This window comes from Trichechus manatus, unplaced genomic scaffold, assembly GCF_000243295.1.
Source record: "Trichechus manatus latirostris isolate Lorelei unplaced genomic scaffold, TriManLat1.0 scaffold00204, whole genome shotgun sequence".
NCBI classification, from domain to species: domain Eukaryota; kingdom Metazoa; phylum Chordata; class Mammalia; order Sirenia; family Trichechidae; genus Trichechus; species Trichechus manatus.
The window spans coordinates 1418652-1423693 of record NW_004444140.1 but is presented as its reverse complement, the minus strand read 5'-3'; the positions used below and the strand labels follow the sequence as shown (position 1 = coordinate 1423693).

The 5042-nt window shown below is 38.3% G+C and overlaps 1 protein-coding gene across 1 annotated transcript in view; it reads right to left on the bottom strand.

Annotated features, from left to right (window-relative positions):
- Window positions 1–4804, bottom strand: part of LOC101357509 (calcium-binding mitochondrial carrier protein SCaMC-1-like) — a 111155-nt gene extending 106351 nt beyond the window's left edge. The window contains exon 1 of the mRNA XM_023742204.1: window positions 4692–4804. The gene's annotated coding sequence lies outside the window, so the exon portion shown is untranslated. The remainder of the gene's footprint in view (window positions 1–4691) is intronic.
- Window positions 4805–5042: the final 238 nt, after the last annotated feature.

Genomic DNA, 5042 nt, shown 5'->3' with positions numbered 1-5042 from the left:
ATACTTCTTGGTTTAAAATCAGGAAAGGTGTGCGTCAGGGTTGTAGCCTTTCACCATACTTATTCCATCTGTAGGCTGAGAAAATAACCCAAGAAGCTGGACTATATGAAGAACACAGCATCAGGATTGGAGGAAGACTCATTAACAACCTGCCATATGTAGATGACAAAAGCTTGCCTGCTGAAAGCTAAGAGGACTTGCAGCACTTACTGACGAAGATCAAAGACTACTATAGCCTTCAGTATGGATTACACCTCAACATAAAGAAAACAAAAATCCTCACAACTGGACCAATAAGCAACATCATGAGAAATGGAGAAAACATTGAAGTTGTCAAAGATTTCATTTTTCTTGAATCCACAATCAATGCCCATGGAAGCAGCAGTCAAGAAATCAAACAACATGTTGACTTGGGTAAATTTGCTGCAAAAGACCTCTTTGAAGTGTTAAAAAGCAAAGATGTCACTTTGAGGACTAAGGTGTGCTTGACGCAAGCCATGGTATTTTCAATCGCCTCATATGCATGCAAAAGCTGGGCAATGCATAAGGAAGACCAAAGAATTGGTGCCTTTGAATTATAGTGTTGGTGAAGAATATTCAATATACCATGGACTGCCAGAAGAATGAACAAATCTGTCTTGGAAGAACTGTAGCCAGAATGATCCTTAGATGCGAGAATGGCGAGTTTTTGTCTCAGGTGCTTAGGACATGTTATCAGGAGGGACCAGTCCCTGGAAAAAAGACATGCTTGGCAAAGTAGAGGGTCAACCAAAATGAGGAAGGCCCTCAATGAGATGGATTGACACAGTGGCTGCAATATTGGGCTCAAACATTACAAAGATTGTGAGGATGGCGTTCTGTTGTAGGATACGTTCACTATGAGTTGGAACTGACTCAACAGCCCCTAACAACAAAGAGCTATTTATTTTTAGAGTACCTGGGCAGACACCCCTTGCAGTATGACAGTTGGAAACTTAGTAAATGTAGGGGGAATCAGCAGACTCCCTGAAATACATATATGAAGAGAAAAGGAGACAAAAAAAAACAATTTTTTTTTTAAAAAAAGCAACCCAAGAACAGTTATTGAGGAGAAGAAAAAAGCATTTAAACTAAGAATGATACCCGTGTAGTACAGCCACAATAATAGACATGTTCGCTTTTATTTTCAATATATTTGTATAGCAGGGCTGATATTCAGCCGATATACAAAATAAAGAAATACTTCTGGATTGGCTGATAAATAGCCATGGGGTTAAGCCTTTACATACCCATCCCCTACTGCACTAGTCACTCTGACTGCAGGGTGTCCAAATGGTGCCTGCCCAGGTGACCATTAACCAGCCTACCTATCTGCCTTTCTACCAGCCAACTTACCATTCCCATGTGTCACCCCACGGCTTCTCTGTTCAGAGCAGGTTCAGAACAAGACAGAGGAGAGAGCACCCCGATGAAGGCAGTTGCATACTGACAGGTAAATGCCAGATATTCATTTGGCATCAGAGGCTGTGACAGCCTATTCACAGCCAGAGTACCCCACAAGTTACCCTCACATTGTCGTTTATTGATACTGTAGCCTCCATGGCATACTTTAGTCTACACAAATTGTTAGATATTTTTAATATCATCCATCCTATAGATTCAAGTCATAAAGTAATTTGGTTTTTCTCAAATAGTCTCCTTTGAGTGACATAAAGGTCTATCAGCTAACTATTGCCATATATGGCTCAAAATTGGAAAAGGTGTGTGGCTGGGTTGGGTCCTTTCACTTTACTCATTCAATCTGTATGTTGAACAAATAATCCAAGAAGCTGGATTATATAAAGAAGAAGCATGGCATCCGGATTGGAGGAAGACTCATTAATAACCTTTGATGCAGATGACACAACTTTTGTTTGTCAAAAATGAAGATGATTTGAAGCATTTACTGATGAAGGTAAAAGACTACAGCCTTAACCATGAATTACACCTGAACAGGAAAAAAAAAAAAAATCCTCTCAACAGGACTGATAAACAACATCATGATGAATGAAGAAATTGACGTTGTCAATGATTTCATTCTACTTGGATGAATAATCAATTCCATGGAAGCAGCAGTCAAGAAATCAAATGATATATGGCATTGAACAAGTCTGCTGCAAATAACCTCTGTAAAGTTTTTAAAGCAAAGATGTTACTTTGATGATTAAAGTGCACCTGACCCAAGCCATGGCTTTTTTCAGTCACTTCATATGCATGTGAAAGCTGGACAATGAAAAAGGAAGACAGAAGAAGAATTGACGTGTTTGAACTGGGGTATTGACAAATAATATAGACTATAACTGTTACCTGCCAGAAAAAATGAACAAATCAGCCTCAGAAGAAATACAACCAAGATGCTCCTTAGAAGCAGGGATGGCAAGACTTTGGCTCACTTACTTTGGACATGTCATCAGGAAAGACCAGCCGCTAGAAAAGGATATCATGTTTGGCAGATGGTCAGCAAAACCAAGAGAAAACCTCAATGAGATGGACTGACACATTCGCCACAGCAATCGACTCAAACGTACCAAGGATCATAAAGATGGCACTGGACCGGCGAACATTTCGCTCTTTTATACATAAAGTCCCCATGAGTTGGAGCCCCATGAGTCCCCATGAGCAACTAACAACAACAACTTTGTTTTGTAACAAATGACCCACAAAGCTTAGTGGGAAGAGATCACCAAGTGTCAAGCACAATGAATGAAAAAAGAACTTACCTAACTCATATTGTACAATTTCACAACACCCAGGGAAGGGGCATAACTAAAAGCTTCCAGAGAGGAAAAATAAGTCATCTACAAAGAGTTGGATTGGTATCAGACTTCTCAGAACTAACAATGGATGCTAGAACACAATAAGTCAACGTCTTAAAAGTTCTGAAGGAAAACGTTTTTGTCCCTGATGTTAATATAGCCAAACTACCAATCAAGGGGAAAGCAAAATAAAATAATTGTTAGACTTGCAAGAAATTGATTTTTAGTAAAAATGGTAGGTTGACCTTACATGTTTATTCCTTCTTCCTCCCAAACCACACAAAAATAAGTGAAAATAATAAAGAAGGCAGGAACTAGAGTGGCCATACATTCTGGTTTGCCCATGGGTTGTTCCTATATGATTATTAAGCATTCCCTTTCACTTTCAAAAGTTTCCTAGTTCAAACAATAAATTACATGGTCATCCCATTATTAATATGCAAGGAAAAGTGTATTAAAGATTTCAACAGATTTGAGGGAGATGGAAAGCACATGAAAAAGTGCTAACTGATTTAGCAGAGTAAAACGTTACAACTTGGTGTCTGCAGAGGAGAATGCATATAGAAGGTGATTTTCCCTTAAAAAGCCCCTGAGGCTTTATTCTCTAGAGAGAATGAAGAGGCTCTTGATTCAAGAAGCCAGAATTCAGGAATTCAGTGAGGAAAAGGGCTGAAAACAAGTGGATTAAATGAAAAAATATGCACAATGGATGGTGGGCCTTCTACCCCTTTCTCCTGCTTTGAAACCAGAATACCAGCATGCTTGCTTACTTTTTTATGTTTCTATAAAAATTAGAGAGGACAACGGGATGCTACTCAGCCATAGAGAGAAATGAAGTCCTGATACATGCCACAACATGAATGAACCTCGAAAACATCGTGCTGAGAAAAATAAGTCAATGATAAAAGAACATATATACTGTATGACCTCACTCATATGAAATAACCAAATATATAGAAATCAAAGACTGTAAGTGTTTACCAAGAGTGGGAGGGAGGGGGAAAAGGAAATTTTTTGCTTAGAGGGAACTGAGTTTATGTTAATTGTGGTTGAATGATTTGGAAAAGGATAGCGAGAATGGTTGCACAACTTGAAGAATGTGGTCAATGTTACTGAATTCATGTACATGTAGAGATTGCTGGTTTGGTGTATGTATTGTTATGTCTATTTTCACCACAATTAAAAAAAAAATTTAGAGGGAAATTTGTTCTTTGGTGACCCCCAAAAAAGGTAAAAGGAGATAGTAACTGTTGTCACAGGCCCTTAATTTCTGTCTTGAGTAAACTATAAAAAGGACGGAAGCCCTTCCTCCCCTTGTTACAGTTGCACAGTCATACCCACAGGGAGTTGGCAGAAAGTGTCAAGCAGTCCCTCCATTGCCTGCCCCATCTTGAAAGGGACCACTATAGCTCTAGGACCAAAAGCCTTCCATACATTTGAACAACTCCATCTACAGGGTCCTGCATTTTGATAAGGAATAAAGAGGAGTGCAATCCTTTGACCAGTCTCTGTCTCTTCGTGTCTCACAATTTCCATCTGATAGAGATTAAAAGAATTAGAGTATGGTCTACCCCCTATTCCCCAAAAGGAGACTTTCCTAATTTTGGACCACCCTAGAACACTAGTGCTATATTATTAGCAATGTTTAAGTATTTGTTTATATGTCTATCTCCATCACTAAACTCCAAAATTCATGTGGATGAGAATGGCATATCATTTGTTTTTTGTACCCTCGAAGTTGAGTTCAGTGCCTGGAAGCTTGTTAAATAAACGAATCTAGGAGATTACTGGTAATAAGTAATTTGCACATGAGAATATCAAGGAATAGTGTTAAGACTTCCGAAATGCTTCTTTTGAAAAGCATCAACCATTATCCATATTACTCAGAAACATATATGAATTATGCAATGCACCTACATTATAATTTTCAGATGATCTAATGGTGCAGTGCACGTTTGAGCACAAGTACCAGCTATCCCTCCAGCCAACAGATGTTTCCACAATAGGCCAGATCTTTTATCATCGGTGAAATCATTTGGAAAAATCAAGCTGTCTATCACATCAATTCCCTAATAAAAAAAAAAAAAAAAGAGTTCAATAATATTGTAATCAGATGATCTCAAATGTAAGCTCTAAATAATGTTTTACGTATCTCAACTCCACAGTCAACCAATATCAGCCTTTTCTAGAATATTGTGCTTCACCAACTGGTACAATTTTAAGTAACTAAATTAGCTTGAAATACCATCAATAATAAACTAATAATAA